This window comes from Cololabis saira, chromosome 8, assembly GCF_033807715.1.
Source record: "Cololabis saira isolate AMF1-May2022 chromosome 8, fColSai1.1, whole genome shotgun sequence".
NCBI lineage: Eukaryota > Metazoa > Chordata > Actinopteri > Beloniformes > Belonidae > Cololabis > Cololabis saira.
Window position 1 is genome coordinate 16,200,234 of NC_084594.1, and position 17,644 is coordinate 16,217,877.

General features: G+C 40.0%; 1 long non-coding RNA gene across 1 annotated transcript; it reads right to left on the bottom strand.

Annotated features, from left to right (window-relative positions):
• Positions 1–4,972: 4,972 nt before the first annotated feature.
• On the bottom strand, positions 4,973–10,940 carry LOC133449308 (uncharacterized). Its single transcript, XR_009783024.1, has 3 exons — positions 10,735–10,940; positions 9,962–10,148; positions 4,973–6,008 (listed from the first exon to the last, which is right to left on the bottom strand). It is a non-coding gene; the product is annotated as an uncharacterized LOC133449308 (long non-coding RNA).
• Between the last annotated feature and the right edge of the window lie 6,704 nt (positions 10,941–17,644).

Here is a 17,644-nt window from a genome sequence, read left to right on the forward strand (position 1 = left end):
ACGCTGGAGGCAAACAAGCCAAAAATGATCTCCACTGCAGACTTAGTATGGGATCAAAAACAGATGTCAACCGATGTCGGATGATGTGACAGTAGACATGTTTACACACTCTTCCACACCTAACCACCTTTACCTAGGGGTTCATTGGTTTTACTACATCAGCTTACCTACAGCTTACTACTTTAAAGAAAACAGGAGGATAAATACGAGCTGATGGGGGTTACACATATCACACCTTTTTACTTTTACAACATCCGGTGGCTGGTTGATTCGCCAGAACACAACAATCAGCCAGCCACAGCAATAACCGTTGTCAAAACAAGGTCAGGCAAGTATAAAACATAGGTTTTGAAAAGGTTTAGTCTTTCCAACCAAAGAAGTCACTTCTGTCAGAGAACCACTTTGAATTAAAAAATAAAATCTTAAAAGACTTTTTTTTTTTTTTTTTCACATTCAGTGAAAACAAACTGGGTGAAGCTTAAATCATTAAAAAAAAAATGCTCCAGTCAATGACAGGGCGAGGTTTCGTGCTTGTGCTCATGATCATGAAGTAATGGATCAATGATCAACTTTGTTGTCTCATGGAACTTGCAGAGGTGTCAAAAGTATTCACATTCATTACTCAAGTAGAAGTATAGATACTAGAGTTTAAAAATACTCCTGTAGAAGTTGAAGTATAATCTCAGGCTTTTTACTCGAGTAAAAAACTAAAAGTACTGGTTTCAAAACCACTTAAAGTATAAAAGTAAAAGTAATGTAAGGGGGAAAAAAGCCATTGAAAATGAATGCATCTTAGTATAATGCAAATATATTAAAGAACCATATATGTGTACTATTGAGCATTAACATGTGTTTCAGAGACCAGAAGATATGATGACTAGTTGTCTATAAGTATTGTAATGGTGCAAAAAGTCAAACTTCAGAGGCATGTTAACATTTATCCTAACCTTTATTGGAATGTACATCCAAGTTTAGTTGCAGGAATCTGAGGGAACGGATGTAAGAACAAAACTGGACAAGAACATCTGAAACAACCACAACCAAATTCACTCTATTGGGATTTTTTTAAAGGCCGAAATGAAATAGAGTAACAAGGCGGTTTTTAAAATGTAAGGAGTAAAAAGTAGGCCGCACGTGCGTGTGAAGACAGGAGTGGCGTGGTCACCTGATCACCACCTCTTGGCTCTGGGTGATGAGGAAAGATTCCAGTCAGACCTGATGGCCTAAATGTAGCGTGAGAGTCTGTTGGAAGTCTCGGGTGGAGCCCCATGTCAGAAGGAGCCTCAGGTCTACCACCCTCCCCTAACTGGCCCCAGACAAACAGCAGAAGATGGATGGATGAAGAGGAACATAACTCCACAATTATCGCACACTGATTGCGAGCTGAATTCTTGTATTCAGTGAGAATGACACGATTTGCTCTAGAAAAAGTGCAATGAATGTTATCCCACGTGATAAAACTGTAATCAAGGAGTCATTTCTCAATGATTATAACAAAAGTGTTACTTGTGCGTGCTGAAATATGTAAGTTTCCATTGCATTTCAAACAACTTTCCTGGAAACAAAGTTTGTAAATGAAGGATGCTGCCGGGAACTTAGTGCCTTAAACATCTGCCAGTCTTTGACACGCAGGTCTGCTGGACTATGAAAGCTTCCCAAGTATTTGTTTCCTCCCCTAAATGATGCTCAGCCTTTCCCATGGCCCTTCAGGTTGACTGTTAAGGCAAACCGATGAAGTTGGACAAAATATGTGTGTACAAATGGCCCTTTACAAGTCGACTCCATCATCAACAGAGCATGAAAACAGCCGAGCATCGACTGAGTAACATGTGTTTAAAGTCTGATAATAGTCAAGAAAAGCAGCCGCGCCAACCCCTGTACTTGCACTGTACTTTTTTAATACTTATTAAATTAGACTTTCTATTTGTGAAATACTATCGTATGTTTTCTTTCAAACATCCAAAGTATATTTTGTTCTTTCTCCTCTTTGCAGTGCTTCTAATCTCCCAGATCAACCTGTAATTTGGGCAGGCAGGCCTGGATCTCCTCCTGCAGCTGCTGAGGTCAGGGGAAAGTATGAGTGGGGCCTGTAATGTAACCAAAGTTACCACCCGTCCTTGAAACAGACACAACAAACCAGAGGAGAAATGGGTGAAATCATAGATCGGTGATGTTGACCTTATTTTTATTGAAGACACTCCCTATGACTCATTTATGAAGACACACTGAATGGGTACACAATATTTTTCTTTCCTGTTGATATAGAAACAAACTACCTCTTTTTTCACAGCCTTTCATGCGCACACTCAAAACAGATCATTTCAAAACAAGTCTTTATTTATTTTCTTTCCAAGAATGCGATCTTGCATGTTGTAGCCTGTTGTAGCTCGGCTCATGTTGTATCTTTTCCCTGCAACATCTCGAGATGCTTCTGTGAGATTTCCCGATAGAGGTTTTTTTGTAAACACACTGAATTTCCTGAACATTTGGAACAACATAACCACTCTGATCCTCTTTTCTATTTCCCTCATCTGGGAGCCGCTCGGTGAGATTTCAGATTCTCAGGAAAAAGGAGGACTTTTACCAAGCTGATTAAAAGGAGAGGTCAAAGACGTGGGGTGGGAGTGAAGCGGAAGGAGAATGCTCAAACTATTTCTTTTCTCAAATGTTAAGGACACTTCAAAAGTCAAGTTTTTTCAAGTTCCAATGCCTGGTTGCCATGTCAACCGAGTCGATTTGAGGTTGTTGCAGTGATTTTTACGCACAAAAAATGCAACCCTCACACAAGAAATACATTGAATTAAATACATCTAAACATTGATAAATCCAAACAACAAATTACAATCTAGACTCAGAGGAAATAAATACTAAAATGACACTTAAAATACTACAAATGCCTGTAAAGAGATCCGGAGCAACTTCATGATACCATGAAAGATTACCGGTACATAAAATAGCAGAACTTGGTGCACTGATGAGGACAAATTAGGAGTGTGCTCTTTAAAAAGTGTCTTCAGGATTATATTCTGAGCTCTTAAAGCCTCTCCAGCTGGCTTTCTTCATGTGGGAAGGCATAGACAGATCAATCAGAGTAAATGGAGGAGGGATTGCATTGCTTAACAACTGACATTGTAATCCTGGAAATGTTGCCGTGAAGTAACATCTTATTACCTAAGATATCGAACGGTTAGGAGTGACTTTCCCTCCATGCTATCTGAATGAGAATATTCACCTGGGTTACCGGCCGACACTGCATGAGACATCATCAGCTCCGGCGTTACCAGGCAACAAACCCAACACCCCAGTGCATTCAAAGCAATCGCCGGAGATCTCAGCCACACTTCTCTCTGCTTGAGTAAATCTCTTACTTCCCAACAGTGTTTTATTTATTTTAATTGATTTATTCCACTACAATACCATTTCCCCTTTGGCAATAAATTCTTATTCGGTTCATTTCAGTTCAAGTTTCTGATGGCAGTTCAGATTTCCCCCTTTCAAAGGTTACCATTCTGTACTATATTGAAAACAGTTATCACTCATCTTGAGGAAGCCATGAATAGTGTTGCATGATCATAAGCTGAGGTAAATGACACAAAATAGCATCGGACTCTGTTCCAGGACCGTCGGTATATTGAGAGATGAAACATAAGAGGATGGTTTGAGAAGCTGTGAGGCTGCTCAGCTGCTGCTGGTGACACAGATATACTGGTAAACTGGGGTTAAAGGTGACGGCGGATGTGTGAGGGTAAACCAAGAAAAATTTACTTTACAGCTGCTGGGTTAATGGCTCAAAAATCGACATGAAAACTAAACGATATATCTTACTTATTAGAACCATCCATATTCATAAGTTGTTTTCCTTTCGTAAGCCAATGTGGATCTTCTAAAACCACACTATTTTAAAGTGACACAATCTCGGGTCGACAGCCTTGACAGTGTGGATTAATGATTCATGAGTCCTAATTAAAATTGCTCAATAATTTATTCATAATGATATATGTATTCATGGAAATGTCATTTATGTGGTGTGCGGTTAAAAGAGCTGGCTGGACTGCGATTGTTTAGTGCAAATACTGGCAATTATTTGATTTTTCTCATAACGGAGCATGAGAACTTTGAGGTTTTCAAATATGAAATGATATAAATTAAGTGAATGCTTAAAAATTAAAAAAACAAATTGCTTCCGCTCTGAAGCTAGAGGCTTGACAGGCTGCAATTAAAAACCGTTTAACCCATTTCTTTCTGTCACTCTTTCTGGAGCCACTGTAAAGAGACGGATGCTGGTGATGATGTATTATCGTGAGAACATGTTGGAAATGAACATATATTAGAAATATTCACAAAAAATGATTTCAGCTGGCAAGTTGATGTGTTAATTCAAAGTCCAAAATGTTCAATCTTGAGTGATGGAAAGACCTGGCAGTGCAGTCTAGACGACTGAAGCTTTTAACCAGATCATTTCTGTTCCTGGATGGAAATCTCCACTGTAGTTGTAATTAGCTGACACTGTGGTTAGTAACTATTAGATCAAATATCTTGGAAAATGCGTCAGTTGGTAAAATCTTGTGTTTCCCCCCCACCCCAAATATTTGCTGAGCTTAAACTTTCACAGGAAAATCAGGAAATCCTTCACTGCCACAAAGTCTTTGCTCTTCACGGCCTTGCATGCCTGCAGGGATGTTGGTACGAGGCTGCCATCTTCTGGCACTTTTAGGAACTTCATCTTGTAGCTGATGCAAAATGTGTGACGATTGTCCCTCCACATTGTAACCGATTTCAAATGGTGCTAGACATGATGGAAACTCTGAACACCAGAGGAAAACGGTCAGCCTTGGTGAGAGGGGGGTCAACTGGTCAGAAGATGGGACTCCAACACTGTTTCCTTTCGGCGTGGCCTTTACGGGTCAGACCTACAGTATAGTCTATCTATCAATAACTACATTTCCAAATCACTTTGTGTGAGTTTGTTATATAATTATATAATATGTGCAGTATGTAAAAATATAAATGCAAACAGTGCCATCAAAGTGCTGAATCGGTGTCACGGCTGACGTCTGTTCCCGCTCAAGAACACCGATTTCAAATGGTGCTAGATGGGGTTTTAGACTCTAAGACACCATCTGAAACCAGTTCCCTGGGGAGGATGACCCATGTCCACATCTGGAAGACAAACAAGGAAAACAAATACCTTGCATAATGTTGATGAAGACGGACAATCAGCCAATCTGAGAATGCGCCACATTCACTGTTACCCTTTCCGATCATGATGAAATCAATTCACATGTTGAGCTCAGTACAACAACTTGATTATCCTAATAAAATCAATAAAAGTCCCTCAGCCTGTCAGGTGGTAGATTTGATTTGTGTACAATCAAATTGGTACAAATTCAATTTTCCATGAAGCAGATACTTTTATAGTGTCTTGCAAAACTGTCTAATGTAATCACTGATCGACTTTGTAATGGCTGAGGTGTTTTTCTAGAAGATATTGAACCTAAAACTGTCTGCATGACCTGAACTTCAGTGCATAAAACAGGCAAACATTGCTGGCAGATACACTGGTGTCTGCAGCTTTTTTTTGTTTTTGTTGCGGCTGCATTAAAGAGACACTCTTTCCAGGAACATATTTGAGCTGATGCATTAGGATTCTTAACTTTGTTCAAGCTAAAAATAGAACCAGCAAGTCAGGAAGATCCGGGCTCCATGTTGGATGGGAGGCCATCGAGAACAACTCCTGAGTCATGGTCGGCAAATCTAATGAACTGGAGAGACATTAAGCTTTTCGGGTTCGAGTAAAACAGGAGCAGACGGGCACCAGATATCAAGCCAGACTAAACTGTCCATGGATCACACAGTGGAAAACCGAGCTCTGTGTCTCCCTGCAGACATCTTTGTGGTGCACAGTAGGATACTGTGTCCTCTCCTGGGTCTTCCTCGGGCATCTAGTCCTGCTCCTGGTCCAAGGGGGGCTGGGGGTTGGTTGTGCTGCAAGATGATAAAACAAGGCCCTGAAATAGGTACAGAAAAAAAACAACTCATCAGTGTGAACCTGTTGTTTGGCTCAATGAGGCATGCAGAGAACAGAAGTGCATTGAAAACTGGTTCGGGCTTTTTTCCATCACTGTTGCTTCTCATATTTTTTTCCGAGGGGAGAGACAAGAAGATTAATGTGAAAACTCACTAGATTCTATTTGTGGGTCCGGCATTAAAAGCCCGGCATTATCTTGCTCCGTCAGTGTCCCAGACACTGTTATCCTGTCGTTGTGAAAAGGTGGCGTAGCGACTAATCCGAAACCTTCATGTGTCTCTCAGGGACAATTTCCATGTCAGTCAGTCAGTCAGTCAGTCAATCAGTCAATCAGTCAGTCAGTCAGTTGGTCTGTAATCCTCTTCTCTGGCAGTTTATTGTTTTGGCTCCTAAGACAAAAGCAGGTGTACTGACATGTTAACTTTTAGCCACCGGTGAGAGATTCAAGGAATTTATGTCGGACAACATTCTTTCATGCATGTGCACTTTGACCTAAACTAAAGAGCCAATCATCAGTTTGATCCTCTGTTTCCTCATGCCTCTGTTTCCATGAATGCAGCATCAGCTAGCCGCTGTGCTCTGCAGGCCACGGCACTGCTCACGTCTGGTTTCGTCTTGTTTATTCTGACAACATAACATTACTATTTGAGAGCTCCTTCGTATCTACCGCTCCCTTGATCCTTGCTCTTTTTCTTTTTTTCTTTTTTAAACTACGAGCTCGTTTCATTGTCTATTGTGTGCACAGAGGCTGCTTACTGCATCTGAGCATTTTTTTTTCCTTCTGCCAAGTCACCTGACCATCTGCTGCTTGTTAAAGGCGCATCAGCCTCTTTTAAAACCAAAACAAAAGTGAATTATACAACTGCTGGTTTGCTTTGAAGTCGCATCAAACTGCAGTTTCCACTTTTGACCCAAATCTGACCAAAAACAAATTAAAAAAGACAAATTAGCAAAGGGACAACATGTCTCAGTTAAAAACAACAAATGGTTCTTTTTATAGAGAACGGCCCCACAACATCTCCATGTGGTTCTAAAAGTTTATGTAGAGCATTGCAACACAGCAGGATATTTGTGTCACCGGAAGAGAGCCACTGGGTTGAGTCCCGTCGGAGAAGGTGACGTAAAATGAATACTAAACACCTCCATATGTGCCACTGTGTGTACCAGTGTGGGGCGGAGCTGTGCGCTAGTGTGCACGCGCAAACAGGGTAGGTGGTTAATCCTCTTACAGATTAGAGGTCCTAATTTATCAGGAGTGAGAGAGGCAGCCTTATCAAGGTAATGTGTTTTCAAACAACCTGCAGGCAAGAAAAAGTGAGGTAAAAACTTTGATCAAAGAATATGGGTCATAGTCACTTATAAAACTCACAAAAAGCTACTCTAATTCAATTTGACGGCTTTGGAGTTGTGCTATCGATGCAGTAGAATAACGAAAGAAATCAGATGAGGCCTAATAAGAGCCATCAAACCTCATTATGGGGTGACTCTGCTTGCACAGAGAGTGTCCTGGAGGTACCAAATCTTTCAAGTAATATAATAGCTTGAATACCTCCATCTCCATTGCACCATCGTAGCCTCGGAACAACACATTGTGAAATGTTTGGAGAGGCGAGAGTCTAAACATGTTCAGATGAGCCTGACACTTTCGTTTTTGTCCGATTTACTGCACAATGAGTGGAAATGAATGCCATCGCTCCGTTCTGGCTCTAATCTGCTTATTGGGAAATATCAGACGTCCTGCAGATAACAAGACTGGTGTAATGACTTAAACTTACTGTTGCGGTTAAGTTCCAGAGAGCATAATTAGGTTCCCAGTTTCTGTGACAGGGAACACCTGGATGGCTTTTACTACTTATTTGTAATAATGATATTATTTTCTACCTTGGATGCTCTGTGGGGGGGGGGCATGTTCAGCTATTACAGCAGGACCGAAAGGTCACTTTTCTGCTTCGTCACTGTGGCTCACTGCACTTTTTTTGCGGCACATAAGGTGTCAATCTACAAACGAATGCTGCCTCACACTTGTCTATTAATACATCATCAGCCAGCAAGGCCAGCAGTGCTCTGAGTTTAATTTTAGCACTGTCATCTCTCGGCTCTGTGCCACTTCCTCTTCTATGATCTGAGCGCAGGAGGGATCTCTTTTAAGAGGCAGGGGCTCACGCTCTTGTTTTTCTCTCGTGGTATACGTCGAGCTACAGGTGATGCTGGCCCCCTGGCCACCGCAAACGTTCCCCCGTACCTTCACGTCACCCGTCATTCACACGCATTGATTTTTATCATACTTGGCTTTGCACCAGCCGTAGGGGCTAAGTTTCAGTTGTTAAAACTAAAAGTTAAACATTTTTTTAAAGTAGGAATTTGTATTATCTCTATAAAGATTACTTGACCGTTTCTATTTATCCGACTTGTAAGGCAGCACCGGCCCCCGAAAGAACAGCAAAGTAACTATTGAGGTCACATATCCTTGTCTGTGAAAGTGGGTCACTCGTTCCACTGGTCAGCCTCGAATGACATGGTTAACATTATGATGTCTCGGGGTCTGAGTTCATAAGGAGTATGTTATCTAATGTATATTTTCAGGAAAAATGTTAAAAAGACATTTTTTAATTAGTCTGATTCTGCTCTGAAGTCCTGACACTCAGTTTATGCACCTTCGCTGCCCGATGACGTTTGCTTCAAAAAATAAATACAAAAATGACTGTATTTGATAGAGATAAATAAAGTTCCAGAGGTCCCCCACCCCTCCCCTTCTCTCTCGCCCTCCCTCTCTCCTAACGTTGCTCGCCACTGGTTTGCAACGCATCAGATCTACTGCTGATTCACACTATGACTGAACAAATCTGCTTGAAAGGATGGAGTTTGCTCCTCCTGTGGGTCTCGTTTTCACCTCGGAGGCTCCGAGAGGTGACGAAGCCCTACCCCTTCATCATTCAGCCAGTCGGTCGCTTTGTCGCCCACGATAGTTTCATTACATCAAGTGGGAAAGCATCATATTGTGTAATGGAGGAGCTGCGAGATGACAAATCTGTTAGAAGTCTCATTGCTTAGTTCAGTAACAGGAGTACAAGTCAGATCCTCTTTAGTAAAATCCTAAATTAAGTGAAGTAAATGTAATGTAGTATCTTTAGAAATGAAATCGTGACAAAAAATAACAATGAAAAACCTAAGGGATGGACAGTAATACATGTGGAAACATCTCTTTTCACCAGATGATATTATAGGCCAAGAGTGCCTTGCTCAATAGCGCCCTCTATATTCGGGAAGCGCTGCTTGTTTTCAACATATCAAGTACGCACTAAAAAAGCCACGTTACTATTAAGAAGCCCCTGAGACCTCGGTGATGCAGCAAAATGATGTCTGACGCCGGAGGCATAAAAAGTGCTGCGTCATAACAGCTGTACTTAAGTTTCTGTTTACTCTGACATCACTCCCACCGCAGCCTGACTCTCTGTCCAAATGTGCCCACGTCTGTTAAGTGTGTCAATTATAAAAGTGTTATTATTTTATCCATTTATTTATTTTTATTCCGTAGTAACACTATTGGGGGGAAAAACAGTGGTGCCACGGTCGTGCCAATATGTGCTGCGTAACATCGTCCGTCCCCACAACAGGATTATGCCGCGTTCCATTTGTCCTCGGAAGTGGGGATTTCCCAGTTCCCAGTTGGATTTTTCAACTGGAACGCCCCTCGAAGTGGGATTTCCCACTGGGAAAGTGGGAGAGTCTTCACCACCCCCGAGTTCACATTCCAAGATGGCTGCCCCGGTTGTAAACAGTAGAAGAGAGCTCTGTAAAAATTCGTAGCACTTCATTCTAGTTTTGGTCACACTAAATCAATCGTATACAAGTATTGTTTGGCATATATATGCTGCTATAGTGTAATTTACATTTTTCATGTGGTATATGCGAACTACAAACTGGTTTACCTACTTTGTAACTGGAACGCTGATAACTCGGCTGTGACGTCATTCCCAGTTCCGAGTTCCGACTTCCGAGGTAAATGGAACGCAGCATTACGCACTATCCATCTCTTGCGCAGCATCCTATTCCGGGCTCTTCCTTGACACGCCATCCCTGCCGATTCCACTTTTTTGTTGTTTACATTCCCCTTTAAACACTGAAATCAAGCAGAAGACAAGTTTGAGACCGAGAGCGAGGGTATAGCTGTCATGCCGTGGCCGCGCGTTCAACCATCACCGCGGAAATTCCCACAGGATTGCATGAGGCTTGTCGGACCTCGCGCTGACGCAGTTTAAGGCTGGTTTACGGTTCCGCGTTACACCAACGCAGAGCCTACGGCGTAGGGTACGCGGGGACGCACACCGTACGGTGTGCGTCGCCGCGTACCCTACGCCGTAGGCTCCGCCGTAACCCTACGGCGTAAGACCTGCGTCGATTTAACGCGGAACCATGATTCAGGCTTTAATTTACCTGTTGTCATATCCAGGATGAAACATTCGCATTTTTAAAAAAGTGTTCAAACCCGTTTTCACCCCCCACTCCCCTCCCCGAAGCCTATTTGAGTATGAATACATGACTTTTATTCTCTTTCATTATTCTTTAGTCTACACTTTTAAACAAGCGCCTCCCGGCTGTCATCCTTACCTTTTCATCCAGTGGTTATGAATTACACGGTGCTATTCTCTACCCAACATACGCAGCATTCTGTGGCTTTTGGCCATATATTAACATAAATAACTTACGTGTTTATCCAAAACCTGTTTTTTTCCTCCTGGGCTGAAGAAGCGTCGGTGATTTTCCCGGCCGGCGTCACTCAGAGTCGGCCTTCCTTTAATGGTGAGTCCACTTGATTCCCCTTTCAGCCTTATTGTGGCTATTAAGAATCTGTGCGAGCACGTTTGATACAGTGTATCCCCTAACGATTTTCCATAGCGCAACAGCGGAGCCCCGCCCCCGACACTCCCCCGCTCCCTGACTGGCCGAGCGCTCTTTCCTCATCGCTGGAATCACATGTGGCTGACGCATGTTTACAAACATCGCTGAAATCACATGGTAATAGACGCATTTTTTACCGTAAACTACTTCCCTTTGACGCAACTACAAGATGTCGTGCCAATATTCTGTTATTGATTTATTTTAATGACCATGAGTAGGCTACATAAAAAAAAATGCATGTTTTGATAACGTATACACAGGTATGATATAACATGGTGTGACAGGAGGAAGAATATGATGATATACAATAAAAAAATAATAAAAAAAAAATAAAAAAAAAAAGAAAATATATATATATATATATATAAATAATTTTTTTTATAAAAATAAAATATATATTTAATAAAATAAAATAAATATATTTTGAAATAATAATAATAATAATAATAATAATAATAATAATAATAATAATAATAATAATAATAATAATAATAATAATATATTTTAAAATAAAATAAATATATTTTAAATATATTCTAAATATATTTTAATATTTTATAAAAATTATTTTCCTTTTATAAAAAAATAAATAAACATAAAATATAATGATACACACATTTGGTACAATAAAAACAAAAATATCCTATTTCTATTAAGTGGCATTCAGAATCGTTGCTTCATTTTACACAGATCCACAAATCAGTCAAGATACTACAATACTATGTACTATGGACTACAAAATGTGTATAAGTGTATTTGTTTATACCTCTATATATCTTTATTTGTGAATTAGATGTCAATTTTGCTACTGTACAAAACCAGGCAACCGACTTTAGTGTAAGTTCTTCATTTGAAGAGATTTAAAATTCAATCAAGTAAAGTAAGGTAATTGAAAAACGCATATTGTCGTCAGCTGATGACTTCTGTCCCTGTAAAATAAAAATGAAAATGAAATGAGAACAGAAAAGGACATGCAATATATTTTTCCCTCCAAAAGAGGTCAGTGCAACACCCAAAACCTGAATTACAGGGGTATTTAAAACACAAAAACAAAACAAAAAAGGCAAAACAAAACAAAAATAGCACCCGTGCGTCGCTGTAATTGATCAACTGAACATCTTTTACAGGTTAAAATTAAAACCTTCTCTGTTTAAACAGTCCTCGATAAAATTGTAACAGATTGCCCTATTTTTTAGTTGTTGTTGTTTGTTTTTTAGATTATATTTGTGGTGCAGAATCATATACTGAACAACGGCCTAAAACAGGATTGTTGACGCCTTTTTGTGATGAAACAGCATAGTAAACAATGTGGTCCATTTGCAAAAATTCCACAAAAGTCAAGCTCACTTATTTAATTTACAGCAGCTTTACTCAAATAAATCATGGCTCCACTCCTCACCCGCTTCTACGATATTTGATGGGTGAATATCAGCAGCTGAGAAAAAGTACAGTACAGTGGAAATAGTCATCTTAAAATAGTCATCTGCACGGGTTTTCAAGTAAATAGCTACTGCATCTTGTTCATCAATAGAAAGTACCTCATTTTGTGTCTTAGAAGATATGAAAACACAATGATCATTTTTGGAATAAAGCAAAAGATTTTGTTTGTTTAGGTCAATGTTACATACCACTACATGTGTTAAAAATAAAAATATCAATGTTACCATCAAATCTAATTAATACGTCGTGGGAAACAAAAAACAAGCAAAATAATGAAAATAGCAATGAGTTTCAATCAGTCTTGATTCTTGTACCAAGATGAACCTGTTGTGTATCAGTAACCTTTCGCCTGAAATGACAGGTAATCGCCAATAGATGGAGACAAAGTACAACTAGTGCTTTGGAAGGAGACACATGCACACACACGAAAACACACACACGCACACACATATATATATATATATACGTGTGTGTAAACCTCTTCCTGAATAGTTTTCTGTGTGGGAGATAAAAAAACATAAACTGAGTAAGACTGAACTAACTTTAAAATGAATAATAATTGAAGTTTTTTAGTTTACATTGTGAAATAATTTTGTGCACAACAAATTCTTCTCTCAATCAAAACCAGATCACAAATCAGCGGGAAACATGAACCACAGAAAAATGTGTTTACGTAAACACAGTACATATGGTTCAAATAAAATACACGTCTATTGATGTCTACTGTCTATTGGTTAATTTCACTTCAGGGATTAAGTATTTTTTAAATCAAATTGAATAAAATGCCTCAATAGGTAAAGTTTATATGTATGGCATATTTCACTGAAAAAAAAAATTTGAAAGAAAACTGGCTCTTCAGTAGTAACATACTGTACCAGAGACAGAACTGAGAAATTGATGTCAGTGACTCGTTTTTTTTATGTTGGTGTGTTTGCAGTGATGGACTGATACCTTTTGTTCACAGTCACTGCTGATCTACTACCAGCAAACACAGCACTGACCTTTGCACCTACTCAGCTCTGGAGCAGCTGTGCAGACAGCAGTCGTCTCCAGCCCAGCAGGCTTGGTAAGTGAACTATTACAGCAGGCTGCATGTATGGGCTGTCAGAGTGTAACAACAAGAGCTGATAAAGGTCACTTCGGCTGCAGCGACTGAGCTGGCTAATTTGCTGTAGCTGCACACAAACACACGTAGTACGGCAGGCGTTTCTCCCTCGCTGGTGTATCAACGCTGAAGAGTGACAGGTGACCTTGTAACCATGTGTTTTGTGCTTCATGGCCATAAGGAGCTGAAAGATCAGCAACATATATCAGAGCATTCTCAAATTAACCATCCATCCTTCCATCTATTATCTACACCCGCTCATTCCCATTTAGGGTCACAGAGGTAGCCATTCATGTTTTTCAAAAAAGTACAGACGGCACAGAAGGATGTGAGATAGACTCAGTCTTCTTTGGCTCCTTGACGCGGAGCATACCAAAGGATGCCATTCTTTAGTAATGTTTCTTTATTCAGCTGCTGGAGGGATTGTGCTGCGCTACATTTCTCTGCTGATATGTAATGGCCAGATCATAGTTTACATTTCAGATCTTTAGTAAGTGTGGTGCCGTTTTGGCAGTTTATCACAATGGAACAATGTTCCAGAGCCACATTTCTGCATCAGCCGCCATTTATGCTCTGACCTAAGGCAGAAATCACGGGTTAAAAAAATAATGCTCATGATTATCTTGGCAAACACTGAAATCACTATTATATACAATGATTATCCACTGACCTTTGAAGTATATTACCTGTATAAAAGTTGACAAATGCTGAAATACTGATGTAAATGAAAATTGTGATTTAAGTAAAGATTCAGACTAAATAAAACTGATTGAGGTCGACAGAGAAAAGGCTGGTAGAACTGCTCAAATGATCCTTTAAAGGGTTTTTGGTCAAAAACACCAGCGTGACCTTGATATTACTTAGGAATCACTCTCAAGTGGGCAAGTGGAGTCTCTGCTTGAAGGGTGTCTGTAATTCAAAGCACAAGACAGAATATGTGGCAAAATAACCTTTTTTTTTCTTCTTTTCCTTGATTACATTGTTTTTGTGATTGTTTATGACCAAAGCAATTAGGATTCGATTAGTTGCAAAGTCTGACTCACTGACTTCATCTCGCTTACAACTCCTGCAGCCACACAGCATCACATTCTGTGCTTCACCGCTGGACCTGTGCGTTCGTTGTAGTTGTCCTGGTTACGATTACCCTGAATTTACTGGAGCCGAACAAAATGATCTTGGTCTCATCATGCCAAAGAATGTGTCATCAGTGATCATCAAGCTTGTTTTCTTTGGCAGTATTTTTCTCATGCATTACTTTCTCTTTTGACTGCTTTGTTGCAGATTTGATGGCGAGCTCGGGAACATTGTCCTGTTGCATGAAGCAAAAAGCTTTACGTTTAATATATGGATATAAGATGTTTTTGCGCCAATGTGCTGTGTTTGGTTCTAGTCAAACACTGGGCATTATAGCCACATATTTTACTTCGATCTTGTGAGTTCAAAGTCAAGTCAAAGCTATTTGTATAGCACATGTTAAGGATATTGTTGCAGTGAGATTTCTTTTCCACATGACTGTATTTGCGTTCAGTAAAAAAAATGAATCATATAATTAAGCATATGCAATAAATATATTTTATTTCTACTACATCATTCATGTACTTAGTAAAAAAACACAAAATGAAGTTACAGATTAATCAGAATCACTTCATATTCATTGAAACTCTTGATGCATAAAGACGCTCTATATATAGCCAACTACAACGTTAACTTTTGCAAAACTAGCATATTGTAAGAGCACAGAGCTCACACAAACTTGCAGCGTGTTGCATGTTTCAGAATATACTATTTGGATATGCAAATGAAGTTGAATGTGTCAGCACAGTCCCAGCTATCCAGCTGCTGGTTCTCCCGCGAGAGAGATCCACAGAGGCGACTCCAGTCAGGACACGGAGGCATGGCTTCTCGGCCCCAGGTCTGGTTCTCTGGACCGTCCAGCCAAAGCCAGCTGTCGGCAAGGAAGCGCAGGCCCGTCCACACTCGGGAGGTCTGGGATGCGCTGCTGGCCTGCAGAACTTCAACCAGAGCAGAGTAAGAGGACACGCTGACGAGTTTGCTGTCCAGGCTGCGACAGTGCTGCATGGCCTCCTCCCAAGTCTTGTTCTCTTTCACCAAAGCCAGGCCGCTCTGAAGGCAGAAAAATGGGAATTCCTTCATGCAGTTCATCGATTTAAAGCCGTCCGTGCTTTGTGCCACACAACTGTTATCATAGTCTGGGTTCTGTTGTGGTGACGGGAGCAACAAATGAGCATATTGCTGTTCAGCTGTGCTGCCTTTTTGCTTGCGACCAGTCCAAATAAAAGGCTCATCTCCACTATCATCTTCTTGTCCTCGTGGTTGTAGGAATAGTTCCCACTCGCTCACGTTTGAAGACAGCTTGACGTGATGCTCTCTGCAGTATTCTCTCGCCTGTGACCAAGCCATTGGTTCTGAGACATAAACGTTATTTCCATAGATGGTGCAGAGAACCAAATTGCAGAGCCCGGTGAAAATAACTAGAACCAGCACCAAATACCCCATGCTGAATTAAAAGTTTAAACGTTTCCTCTAGTGGACCCACCTGATCCTGTGAGAGGTTTTAAAGACGCTTGCAGGAGGCAGAAGCACCCAATCAGGTTACATCTTCAGCCATTATGGAAATGCCTATTGGACATGTGCACATCAACAAGTGAACATTTACTGCATTCAAATATTCACAAATGAGGCTTAATGTAAAGTTCTGCCTAAACGTCGCCATAAATGTATTTGAAAATGATCTGAAGCCTCTTGTTTTAGATATGCTTACTGTGAACTTATGACTCAGTCATTTATTTTACTGGTTTCTTGTTTCCATTCATATGTCTGATAGCAAACAAATACTTTCTTTGCCACCAATACTTTAAGGCTGAAATGGTGTTCCTAAAACAAATATTAAGCACTTAACTTTAAGTTTAAATGGAAGTTAAACTAACTTTTGACCTGGAAAATAAATTTGACTAGAAATGTAACAGCAGGGGCGGAGCGTATCAGTATTCAGTATTTGCAGCAATACGTTGCATATCTTTTTTAAGTCTGTGGTGCAAAGTGTAATTTTATCTGCAGTCATCTGTTGAGGCTCAAACGCTGGCTCCCTGCTGCGACTACTCCGGAGCCCCAGGAGCTAGTTGTGCAACAAATGATGTTGCATAAGTTAAAAAAGATCATGGACAGCAGTAAACATCCTCTACAACACAGCGGTGAAAGAACAGTGTCTCCATTGCCAGGATTTTCCAGGTCTGCTGTATCACCGACCAGGGGAGGCAATCCCCACCCACATCTACATCCTTACACAACCACTCTTTGTAATTCTCCTACTCCTTATCATTATCTATATTCTATTGCAGAATAAATAATAAAAAGGCTCTTTGGGAATTAAGAGAGCTTAATTAAAGAGGAACCACTTCTCCATGCTCTTTAAACCTCACTGAAATATTTGGTAATGGCTCGTTTTGAATCCAACATTTGCTTTTTCAACATTAACATTCAAAGCAGACAACTTACTTCTGCTGGCTGCTGATTCTGCTTTGCTTTAGTCAAAATAATGATTTGCATTTCAGTGGTACTAATATTACAGCCACATGTTACTGTCAATTAGGATCATTTTGCATAGCTACTGAGGAATAAATGAAAAAGGAGTAACTGCCTGATAGTTGATGGTTCACTGGAAAGTACTTTTATAAGAACTCCCAAGCTATCTCAACATGAGAAATAATGATTATTTACTATATAAACATTTTGAAAATCCTGTATTAGTGAGCTATTAGGAGCTGTATTGTTCATATTTAAATGAAATGAATCATAATCTGACCATATGTCATAAATTGTTATTTATTAACCTGATTCTCTCAGAGTAGTAATGACTAACGTCAGTTATTTAATATCCCCATAAAGTGAGTAAACTATTACTTGTTTAAATAATACAAAAGGAAGTTGAGTTAAACAAAAAATGTCATGTCCCTTTTGGCCAAAACATTTCGAGAATATTGATCTGCTTGATCTTTGGATTCTTTTGTTCAATATTGAGAAGCTGAAAGAATCCAATTTTCTATAACTTGTTTGTTTAAGATTATCTGCAGAAAGCAATTGACAGCTAAATATTTCACCGGTAACTACTGTAACGTAGGTTTTATTCTTTAGTGGTTTATGTGTCCTCCATG